The 13,323-nt window shown below is 34.8% G+C and overlaps 1 pseudogene; it reads left to right on the top strand.

Moving 5' to 3' along the window:
- Window positions 1-3,302: 3,302 nt before the first annotated feature.
- Window positions 3,303-11,801, top strand: LOC149558219 (protein LATERAL BRANCHING OXIDOREDUCTASE 1-like; annotated as a pseudogene).
- The last annotated feature ends 1,522 nt before the right edge of the window (window positions 11,802-13,323 follow it).

Genomic DNA, 13,323 nt, shown 5'->3' with positions numbered 1-13,323 from the left:
AAAAATGGGCAGAAACACATAAGAATTTTACAATGCCAAAAAAAACTACTCAAAAAATGGTCTTACAACTTTTCCATCAAAAAATATAATTTCTAGGAGCAAAGCTCCCACACAAAGCCTATCGACTTAATAAAAATTAAAACAATTTTAGAAAATTGGACAAAAATTTAGAAAGTAAATCAAGTTCTAGAAACAATATTGAATTTTAGAAATAAGTCAAACTTTACAAACTAAGTCAAACTTTTAAAATTACAATCAAAAGATGGTTTAGAAATAAATTCAAACTTTAAAAGTTAAGACATGCGAGAGAGAGTGAGACAATGTAATGAGGGTGAGAGATCAAGTAGAGGGGGCGGGGGGGGAGTAAGAGGCATAAGGTAGACATAGAGAGAGTATGGGAGATAAAGAGATGTGAGGGAGCGGAATTGAGAAAGAGTGAGATAAGGGGATATATGGCTACAAACATTAGGTTGACATAGAGAGATATGATGTAGATAAATAATGGGGATGGGGAGACATATGAGGTAGATAAAGAGAATAATTAGGGTATAGAATGCATGGACATGGTTATTAGGGATGGAAGAGGAGGATGGGGGACAGAGTGAGAGTGAGAGAGTGAGAGTGGTGACACATTTTGTTAAACAAAATTAATTTCTAACAATAATAAATGAAACTAAACTCAAAGATGAAACTAAATTAAATCATGGCACTAAAATAAATTAAATACCATTGGTAAACCTGACTGGCATATGAAAACAAATTGGTGGTTAGATTTTCAAAGTTTTACAAATTCAATATTATATTTATTAGTTAAATTATTAAAATTTGTTAAATTGAATTGTTTTAAACTATATTTCATTATATATATATATATATATATATATATATATGTATGTATGTATGTATGTATGTATGTATGTATGTATGTATGTATGTATGTATGTAGTGAATATGTTATATACTATTTTGAATAATATTGTGTTAATAAGATATTACATTTCAATTATTTTGATTTTAAATAAAAATAATAAAAATATAAAATAATTAATATTATATAAAATATATTGAATTAAAAGTTAACAACTACCTAATTGGGATTTGAACAACCACTACTTCACTGTAAACATTTATGAAAGGTGAGAATTCTCAAAGCTTTAGACTTAGTAACTCTCAGCTTCCACACACACACACATAAATGTATTGGTAAGTGCAAGAAGTTGGGTCTCACTTTTGAGAAAAGAGTGGAAATGTTAAATTTTGTATTTTTGAAATTTCTTATCAATTGATGTCAAAATTTGATACATTTAGAGATTGAATATAAACAAACTTTAGAAATAAAGATTGTAGTGATTGAAATCTACTTTTTGAATATGTAATTTATTTGTGAACCCATATGATTTTATTTTTTTTAAAATTTATTTGTATGGATCTTTAAAAATCATTTTTTAAAAATGTTTGTTTTAGGACCATACTACACTTGTGTACAAACACCATAATTTGATAGAAATAAATGTAGTTTTGTAAATCTCTTTAAATGAAGTTACTTAACACACCAAAGAATGATGGAAATATTTTTCTATAATTTTTAATCGAATTAAATTTTTATTATTAATTTTGAATTGGCTAAAAAGATAAATTTTAAAACCTCTCATGTATGGACACCATAATTTGATCAAATTTTCATTTTTTTCAAAAAGTATTATTTTTAACTTCAAAAGAATTGTATGTATATTAATGACATATAAATTAATTTAAGAAAAACCATAAAATGAAAAAATCTATTCAAGTTTTAGTGAACCTTGCTATTTTACTTTTAGGCACCATCTTTGATTAAAACAAATACAAAATTAGTAAATAAAATCATAACACTATAAAATTTATATTTATGAATTCAGGATAGTGAGAACTCTAATGGATTTTTATTTCATAAATTTTTTTGATAGGGAAGATCCCCTAAAAATTATGGCATAGCCTTAATTTGTCAATTCAATGCCTTAGCCAAATCTTGAGAGGTGAAGGCATAGGCTTGGTCTCACCAAGCCTATCCGGAACTGAAGTCTGAGGTAGGATGAAAAAATCCTACCCCATGTTGTAAGTAATGACACCCATTTTGAAAAAGTATTTTTCAAATTTAAAATGCATTTTAAATCTCAAATAAATAAATTTTTAAAATAATAGGCACCCATTATCAAAAAATTATTTATTTATTTATTTATTTCAAAAATAGATACCCATTTTTTGAAAATAAAAAATGGGCACCCGATTTTTTAAAAAATGGTTGCTTATTTTTTGAAATTTAGATCAGGTATCCAAGCCTAATACAAATGTCTGTTTCTAGAAGAACATTATCTCAATCCACGAAATTAAGACTCATATATGTATACTTACTCATATATATATATATATATATATATATATATATATATATATATATATATATATATATATATATATATATATATATATATATATATATATATATATATATATATATATATATATATATAAATCATACATTAAAACTTTCTTTTTTTTTAATAAAAAATAATGATTTCCATTTGATATTTCTTGACATGTTCTGCATAAATTATATCTGTAAAAAAAAGGTTGAGATTGTTTTATCATAACATATTTCAAACTCCAAAATAACAATTCTTCCAATTAATTAAATCAATCTAATTTTTTAGATACCTTTCTTAGAATAAGAAATATTGAACCCTACTCCTTTCTTTATTCAAACAATCCAATTTGTAGCAATGTTGAAATGTTGAAACCTGCACCTTTCTTTATTCAAACAATCTAATTGGTCAATAAACTTTTCTTACATCAGTAGCAATGTTTAAAATAACAAATGTTGAAAACTTGAACTTTTATTAGATCAGACTTGTACCTTTTTTATTTAATTATTAAAAACCTTTATCTATGATACTCTCTCTATATGACATAAAATTTTCCACAATTATCAAATATCTTTGTTTATAAGAACAATATAATTTTCTACAATTATATCTTTGTTTATGATAATAATAGAATTTGTAGAATTTTCTACAATTATATCATTGTTTATGAAAATATATTGACATAATTTTTCACAATTATCAATTATCATTGTTTATAAGAATATATGTGAACGTAGAATTTTCCTCAATTATCTAATACTTTTTTTATGAGAATGTCCAAAATTATGAAATATCTTTGTTTATGAGGGGATATATATGGACATCTCGCTTTTGTTTCTGAGAGTGAGGAGCATAAGTAAGTGTAGGAAGAATTAGGTGATTTGTTTAGATTAAAAAACTATCATGTTTAATTCTACCTTGGCATAATATCCCTCTGATGGAACTTCAAAAAGATTTTCAATTCCTATTGTTCAGGAATTAGCATCCCAGAATCTTGAAAGCCTCCCGGAAAGGTATATCAAACTAGAGGAAGAGCACCCAAATGGATTCCCTCCTCCTCAAATAGACATCCCCATAATTGATATTGGCATGTTTGTGAGTGATTCTAATGATCTCTCCAGGCAAAAGGAATTGGAGAAACTTGGTATTGCATGCCAGCAATGGGGATTTTTTCAGGTGGGTACTTCAAAATTTACTATCTACTAGACTAATAATTGCTAAAAATTATGATCTTGTAGCTTAAATGACCCGTCCTCTATACAAGGCTCTCTTCCTAATCATTTGTATTCTCCTATATTGCTTGTTTAAGTAAGATGGTATCTATTCCTCTATATTGTCAGGCTGTGAATCATGGAGTCCCTCTGTCTCTGATGGAAAGAATGAAGGAAATTGTTAGGAAATTCATTCAACTACCTCTGGAGGAGAAATTAAGATACAAAATACAAGAGTCAGAAGGCTATGGGTAGGCCTTTGTAGGCTCTGATGACCAAGTACTAGACTGGGCAGATATGATGTCCTTGAATACTCTGCCACCAAGAAACAGAAAAATGGATTTGTGGCCAACAAATCCAGCAGATTTTAGATACCTAATTCATTGTGAGGATTATGTAAATTTTGTTTTCTCTTTTTGCTTTGTTATAGATATGTGAAGCATATCCACTTCAAATTTCTGTCCATCTGACTTCCATCAAATTTTAATTTTTAATCTGATTGTGATGCGGAGACAGGTATGATTGAAGAAATTATTTTCTCGGATAATGGAGATGTTGACACAAATGATCAGGAAGGAAAAGATGTAACACAAAGATCAGATGCTGAGGAGAAGACTATTGATGACAAGGAAGACGTATTTGTTGATGAATGTGATGCTCTAGAGATTTACAAACAGGGAGAAGATCATATTGTGGATCCAGCTGATTGGTATGCAGGTGATATGAGGCTGACTAAGGTATTTTTTCTAGGATTCAAAGAAGGTAGCACTACACTTGCCAAGAAAAATATTTACCATGAAGAATGGAATCAGCATGTTATGGCGAGTGGCATCAATTCAGTCATTCTTATGGTAACATTATAACCTTCATACAATTGGAAGACTCAGAAGAAGATCACAACAATTCAAAGGGACTTCAAATTTTCTGTCCCCAGGAGTATGATGCAGGGACATCACAAGATTCAAACTATTTCACACATTATATGCATTATAAATGTTTATTTTTCAATGTCAATGTAATTAGTGGGGTAAAGTCGGGTAGATGTTAGTATTTTAATCGAATAAGTGTTTTGTATGAACGAGTCGATTTTGAGATTATTTGATAGTTATCAGTATTCGGTTTTGGGAAGTTCTCTATTTATGAAAATGAGAAACTGATAGCAGAGGGGGGAGGTAGTGTAGAATAGAAGGGAAATGGATCGATCAATGGGGAAGAAAAAAATAAAATGTGGATTGAATAATGACGAGGAGGATCAAATTTCCTGTTTAGATGTTTGGTTCTTCGATGTTTGTAACTTCTCTATTCTTAAATCTTTGAATTGTCTAATCAAATGAAGGATGGATTAGTTGAAGAAATGTTGTATTTGAAACCTATATTATAGTTATTAGATTTCATGGAGAAAGTTTAATAGTGTGGTATCGTATTTTATTGAACAAGAAAATGTTCTAACGAAAAGAGGGATAAAAATTTATTAAGACGGAAAGGAATACAACAAGGAGAGCTCAACAAGGAGCTCGATCCTGAGCAACAAGATCATCAAATTCTTGCACCATCTCAAAGGACAGTTTCCTCCTATCCCTAATATTCCAACCCGGATCATGACTAGAAGCCTATTTGGCTAAACAATCAGCAGTTCTATTCCATTCACAAGTAATATACGTGAACCTAATGAACTGAAAAGAGGAAGAGAAGAAAAGAATCTGCTTAACAACAGTGGCCAGCTGCCAACTAACATCCTCAAGCTCTTGTAAAGAAAGCATGTTCACCACCACCTGGGAATCAGACTCACAAATAATCTTACTCCATTCCCACAAGAAACACTGTTCCACAACATATAAAATAGCCTGAGCTTCCATGAGATTGTTAGTATAATCACCCTTATGAACTGAGAAGAAAAATTTAACATCCCCAGAACTACAACGAGCCACTCCGCCAATACCAGCCAGACCAGGATTCCCATGGGAAGAACCATCAGTGTTAATTTTTAGAACTCCATGGGGAGGAGGAGTCCAGTGCCCATCCCGGTTAACTCGACCCTTCCTTTGATGTTGAAGCTGCCTGGACATAGAAGGAAACCTATGAGCTGCAACCCCATCCTACAGATGAAAATTGAGGTGATTATAGATAGCAAGATCAACTGGATCCATACCCCCATCAAGCTCACACTTCACAAGAATAGTTTCCTGAAGAGAATGTGATATTTTCCACCAAAGATGCAAAACACCAAGCCGAACATCTTGGAATATGCGATGATTCCTCTCCAACCAGATATGCCAAAGCATGAAAGATGGGCCAGCAATCCAAGCAGCATGGAGAGAAGAAGAGTTGGAGGGAGCACTACCCAAGCGAGCCCAGAACTCAGGCAAAGAGGAAGCATGCCGACAAGAGCAACCCCAAGCGCTCCACCAAAGGTGCCATATCTGAGTAGAATACGAGCAATGGAAGAACAGATGGGAGACAGACTCCTCTCCATTACCACACAAAACACAATAAAATGGGCCCTGAAATCCATGTTTACAAAGATTATCCCAGGTAAGACAACGGTTGTGAGCCACTAGCCACATGAAAAAATTGCACTTGGACTAAGAAACTTTATTCGAAACTTGCTTCCACCAAGGGACCTCAGCATCCCCAAATAATTGTCTAGTTATCTCCTGATACCCAGTAGAGACATGATATTTACCAGGCAAGGTACCGCCCCAAGCCAAAACATCTAGACCAAGCAAAGAAGAACACTCTCTAGAGGCTAGAATTTGAGAAAGTTCCTAACGATCCATGTCTATACCTCCAGGAGGCCAATCAGAAGAATGCTTCCATTTGTAACCAACAACAGGTCCCAATTGATAAGGAGTCTTGTAATGAGCCACTTTATCCCATCCAACGGCAAGAAAAGAGTCACAAAGAGGCTGCAGATGAGGGTATATGGATAAAATGGAAGGGAATCCATCCTAAGCATTAGACCAAAACAAAGCCTGAGAACCTCCTTTACATATCTAGAATAGACCCCTCTTCACCAACATCACACCTGTCTTCAAAGTATGCCAAACCATTGAGCCATGACCTTCAAGAGGAAGTGCAGAAACAGACCAAGGATCAGCACCATGAAAATATTTATGAGTGATAATACGAGCCCAAAGTTGATGTTGTCCAGAGCACCATCGCCAATAAAGTTTAGCAACCAAAGCTTGACTACTCAATAGAGCAAATCGAAGACCAACACCACCCTCCTTTTTAGGCCTACAAATAGTTGCCCAATTAACCAAGCTCCATTTAGTACTATGAAAATTACCACTCCAAAGGAATTGTCGAGAAAGAACATCAAACTCCTTGAGAAAGTAAATAGTTGCAGCATGAACCATGCTTCTATAAGTAGGAAGAGCTTGGATAACAGCTTGAAGAAGAGTAACCTGGGCAGCAGTAGAAAGCCATCTATGAGTCCAATGATTTACCTTATCCTGAAGCTTGGTAATCAAATTTTGCCAGAAGAGATGTGGCTACTTGGAAATAGCAATAGGAATGCCAAGATAAATCAAAGGAAATGAACCTATTTGAAACCGTAAGATACCAACAATCCTGTGCTGAATAGAATCAGGAGTGTTAAAAAAGTAAATGAAAGATTTGTGCTCATTAACTTTCTGGCCTGAAGCTGCCAAATAAATGTCCAAAGCATGTCAAAAGGCTTCAATTTCCTTGATCCTAGCAATACCAGCAAGAGCATAATCATCAACAAATTGAAGATGGGAAAGAGAAGGTAAGCCATTACCCCACCGCCACCCTTGAATAGAATTCTGGGACACCTGATGCTTAATGAATCTGCCCAAGCCTTCAGCCATGATGATGAATAGATATGGGGAGAGAGGGTCACCCCGGAAGAGGCCTTTAGAAGCACCAAATAGTTGAGAAGGTTGACCATTAATAAGAATAGAAAGAGAGGCAGAAGTAACACAACTCATAATCCAACTCACCCATATCCAGCTTAACAAACATGGCTCTCTCCCTTGAAGTAGCCATAGAGTGAATAGCCTTAGTAGCAATAACCACCCCATCCAAAATTTGTCTGCTAGCAACAAAACCACCTTGTTCTTCTGAGATAATAGTGGAAAGCCACCTTTTCAGTCTCTCAGCAATCAACTTAGTAATAACTTTGTAAACCACATTACATAAGGCAATTGGTCTAATAAACTCTAATTGATTAGCACCCTCTCTCTCTTAGGAATAAGAGTCAAGAATGTAGAGTTCAAAGCTCGAAGCATCTGCTTGCTAGCATAGGATTCTTTAACCACCTCCAACAAATCATGATTAATGATGTCCCAAAATTTCTGAAAGAATTCAACTGGAAAGCCATCAAGACTAGGAGCCTTCCCCTTAGGCATGCCAAAGACCACCTCCTCCAGCTCTTCCAAAGAGATAGGATGCATGAGATAATCATTCATTTCCTGAGTGATAAGAGAAGGAATACAGGACAAAATAATATTTTCTTCATTATGAGTAGGAGGAGAGTCCTCAGAGAAGAGGGTAGAGAAGTACGAAATAGCCTCCTGGAACAAAGCTGGCAAGGAAGTCAGTTGGGTACCTTGAGAATTAACCAGAGAAGAGATAGTGCTCTGTTTCCAACAAGATTGCATTGTTTTATGGAAAAAGGCAGTGTTTCGATCACCTTCTTGGAGCCAATCAACTCTAGCCTTTTGCTTCCAAAAAATTTCCTCTCAAAGTTCCCATTCTTCTAGAGCTCTAGAAGTAAGGGATTCAGCCTTGCCAAGATCCTCTAAGAAACCTCGATCTCTAATCTCCCTTGTTATGACATCAAGATCTTCTTGAGAAAGCCTCTTCATAAAGTGAAGGTTCCCAAAGCATTCCCTATTCCATATCTTGAGCTTCCTTTTAACATATTGAAGCCTTTTAGAAAATGAGAAAATTGCAGTACCATATGTAGGAGCACCATCTTTCCACCAACAAAAAACAAAATCATGAAGAGAGGAGTCACGAAGCCACATCAACTGGAACTTAAAAGGAGGATGCTTCGGAACATAAGCCCCTATAGCAAAAAATTTGATTGGCCAATGATCTGAACCCCTCCAATCAAGGATTTCTGAAGAGATAGCAAGGGTTCCACTAACCTAGAAGCAAGAAATAAAAAATCTATCCAGATGTTCTGAGATAGCAGCACCACCAGTCCTGCGATTATTCCAGGTATAGAGACCATTAGAAGGCTTAACATCAGAGAGAAGAAAAAGAGATATGTGTTGTCGAAGAAGAGCAGAAGAAGGCCCCAATCTAGCCAAACCACCATGCTTCTCCTCCAAACTTAAAACTGAATTGAAGTCCCCTGCTAACACCCAAGGATGATAAGGATGACAATTTCTAACATATTGAATATGTTTTCAAAGTTCCTCCTTTCCCACAAGATCAACAGGTAAATACACATTAGTAACCATGATTACCTCTCCTGAGTATAGAGCAAAAGCTACCATAGAGAGAGCTGAGCGAGAAGACATCCAACCAAGAGGAGAAATTTTTTGAGGATCCCAAAATATAGCTAAACCACCAGCACTGCCTGTTGCCCCAACACACTGGCATTGGCCACGAGACCAAATACTAGAGGCATGTTGGACCATAGACTCCACAGAGAGCTTAGTCTCTTGGATACAAAAAACATCAGGACTATGATCAACCACCAAGTTATGAATAGCCTTTTGTCTAGGGATGCTATTCAACCCCCTTACATTCCATGAGAGAATAATCATCATTGGGTAGAACTGGAAAAATGAGAATCCAAAGGTTTCACTGAACCAGACTCAATCAATATATCTCCTATGAGTTTAATCTTCTCTTGGTCTATTTTGTGCTGACTCCTTAGAGGGGGAGTAGAAGAAGCTCGCTTAAAGGGTCGAGGCAGCAACCCCAAGGGGAGAGGAGATCCCTTGCCTTTACCTGATGGTAGCACATCCTTAACCAAGTCAGCCAAAACAACATCATTATCTTCCAACACTACATGAGTCACTAGAGCCTCTATCACAGGAGCTACAGGAACCTCATAGTTCTGATATACTACAACTTGAGATGCCCCACAAGCATCATTAGGAGCAGATCTCTCATCTGAGCAAACTGGATCAGAAGAGATAGGAGGAGGAATACCCTCCTCTAGAACCATACTATCTAGCACCTCAAAGCAGTTAAAACTTGAATCAGATACTCTTTCTTTGAAAGGCCTCTTTTGACCACGTCCCTTAGCTCGAGGGCGAACAGGGGTAAATCCATCCTTATCCTGCATTTGAGCCTTACCCCTACCTGTAGCATCTTGCGGATTCATCCCCTTGGTAGTATTAACCATTTGAGATTGTCCTTTCCCTGTAGTATCTACCAAACCACCAGCATTGCCAGCTGTAGAACCATCCACTCCTTTGAAACTCGAGTTACGAGGGCACTGACGCTATAAATGACCATACTCATGACAAATCCGGCAACGAAAAGGGAGGGATTCATAATCTAACTGCTACACCCAAGAAGAATCCCCCAGACAAATTTCCAAAGAATCTCGTAATGGGTTATTTAAATTAATTTCAACACAAATTCTAGCATAAGGAATAACCTTTTTATCGAGGGATTGATGTGCGATCACAACCGGCTTCCCAACAAAGCAGCAATTTGTCGAAGGATGTCTTCACGCCAAAATTCCAAGGGAAGACGAGGCAAGCGAACCCAAACTGGCACTGTTGAAGGGAGATCCTCAGCAGAATTAAAACCTGAATGCCAAGGTTTGACAAATAGCCCCACATGGTTGTAGAAATAAGGGCCTCCTTCAAAAACATGATCACGATCAGACATGCAAGAGAATACAACAAAAAAATAACTATTCCCTGCCAACATAATCTCCATATCGCCTTCCACCTGCCAAGAGCGGCGGATCCATGCCTCAAGAGCGGATAGGGAAATCCGGATTCCAAGAAACTTGCATATCAAAGCATGCTTGGTCCAATAATCAATGTCCTCCATTACAACCGTTGGAGGAATAACCAGAACAGGGCGATCATGGCTACGTGGAAAACAACTATTAACTTTTTTCAGCTTGGAGCTCTCCCCTGAATAAAACGATTCAGATCGCATTGCATGCATAGTTGGAGAAGAACCATCTGTTCTCACCAACGGAGAAGAAATCTCAGGCCCTGCCATGCAAACAATAAAACCCCAATCCAAAATTGACTGCAGAAGATTTTCAAAAACACTGACGCAAATTATGTCCAGTAGCTAGCAATCCAAACAGAACAAAAAAATAGTAAAGATCAAACACCAAGAACAGGGTAGGGGAAAAACCCTACCCAGCCGGCAGCCAATGCTTCTCCACATCCTCGATCCTGATCATTGATTATATAGAAGAAAATGTTTCTTTTGTGTCGGGTTTCCTTTAATTTGCCTCATCCATATTCGGTTTTGAAGACATGAAACACTGTTTAGTATCCAAATTTTTTCATTAACGTGTGTGGGAAAATAGCAGAGAGGATGCGAATGAATTACTACCCACCCTGCCCAAGACTAGATCTGGTTCTAGGGTTAAGCTCTCATTCAGATGGAAATGGTTTGACAGTTTTGTTGCAGGACGATGAAACAGTTGGACTACAGATCTACAAGGATGATCAATGGATTCCTGTTCAACCCATCCCTGGTGCCCTGGTTATCAATATTGGGAACATGCTTGAGGTAATTAAGATGAATTTCAAGAGTCTTTAGGCCTAAACAACCTGCAGGAACCATCAATTTATGTTAACTTGTTTTCAAGAATTTTTCTATGGGTGTATAATTCAGAGGTTTCATGTATTCAAGATTACAAAAGGCTTTCCTCTACAATATTGATTTATTATTTGGGTTTAATTAATGGGGAGTAATGTTTGATTCTAGCAAATTCTTATCAAATCTAAATTTTTCTTTTTGTGTTTAATTTAGGTACTGAGCAATGGAATTTACCAGAGCGCTGAGCACAGAGCAATCACAAACATGGACAAGGATCGAATCTCCATTGCCATGTTTTATGGTCCAAGTATGGGAACAGAGGTCGGCCCTGTTCCTCAGTTCATAGATCAGATGCATCCCTGTCAATATAGAAGATTTCATTCGTGCAGAGTATATGCAGAATTTCTAATCTTAAAAACTTTAAGGGAAGAAGAAGAAGATTGAATTTGTCAAAATGAAGTCGTAACTTTCTTGATTCGAATCTGTCCAATGAAGGCATAAGATATACACTTACAATTTGTTCAGCTTAGTTCTCTCATAAGTATTTTTAAATTTTTAGTTTAAGAGTGGTCAGTGATCACTAACGTCGTGAATTGCATGATTAAGTAATGTCGATTTCCTCCAGTCCTAGTTTTTAACATTGGGAAGATTCTCTGCATTGTAAATATATTTTAAATATAATGATTATAAGATTTTAGTTTCTGCATTGTAAATCTGATTTCTCTCTCTGTATGTTTTTGGATTTAGGAGAGATCGGTAATCTTAACAATGGAAGTGCATTCTTTACTCTATAATGTCCCTTTTGTCCCAAAGTTAACAAAATTATTTGCAATGGAATTCATACAATGGTTAATACCACAGTTATCATAATTTACAGTATATAATGCTCTCTAAAACCTATAGAAATAGTATTGCATATATAATTTATACTCAATCTACTGTCCCTTTTTTTAACCTTCAGTATTTTGAAGAATGTTTTTTACATGATATTTTCTTCTAATAGAAACACAAAGAGTTTGTGCCTAAATTTGGTCATTTGATAGACGATAAGTTGCAGCTTCTTTATGCAAAAATCTATTTTCTCCTGGAGAAACTCTTTGTTACTCTTCCCTTAAGCCAAAGCCCATCCTACTTGCTCTTTGGCAGGAACTAAACTAAACTACCGAGTAGCTCTTGTTTGATTATAAGAAAGTTCCAAATAATTAGAAGTTCCCTAGTAGATTAAGGCATATCATTTAAAATTGTGCATTGCTTTCGACACTAGAATAGTTACATTATCAAATTAAGAAATTAAAATACATACAGTTGAAGCATGTGGACGATTCCATCAAATATAAAATTCAGCAGCCACTTTCCCATTTCATTTTATTTTTATAGATATAAGTTATGTAGAACATGTCAAGGAATATTAAATTTCACAAAAGAAATTGGTATTCATAAAGAATACAAAATGCATCAAAATAATATAAAAAAGAAATCATTATTTTTTATTAGAAGTAAAAGAGAAAGTGGAAGTTCAGAGTTATCAACGCTTTCATTTTTATAATATATAATCTTTTAATCAATTATCAATTTAAAACTTTCAGAACTCTTACCTTTCATAAATGTTTAGGTGAAGTGGTGGTTGTTAACTTTTAATTCAATATATTTTATATCATATTAATTATTTTATATTTAAAGATTATTTTTATTTAAAATAAAAATAATTGAAATGTAATATCTTATGAACACAATATTATTCAAAAATAGTATATAACATATTTACTTTTAAAAATTTATATTTATATTGTCTTGGAAGATATAGTTTAAAACAATTCATGAAACTTTGAAAATTTAACCACCAATTTGTTTTCGTATGTCCATTGAGTTTAGCAATGGTATTTAATTTGCTTTAGTGCCATGACTTAATTTAGTTTCATCTTTGGGTTTAGTTTCATTTATTATTAGTAGAAATTAATTTTGTAGCTATCTATTTAATGGAGGTTCAA

Source organism: Cupressus sempervirens, chromosome 5 (assembly GCF_028749045.1).
Source record: "Cupressus sempervirens isolate cs-2001-9-10 chromosome 5, ASM2874904v1, whole genome shotgun sequence".
Lineage (NCBI taxonomy): Eukaryota > Viridiplantae > Streptophyta > Pinopsida > Cupressales > Cupressaceae > Cupressus > Cupressus sempervirens.
Note: the sequence above shows the minus strand (reverse complement) of the source record. Positions and strands in the feature narration are given on the sequence as shown.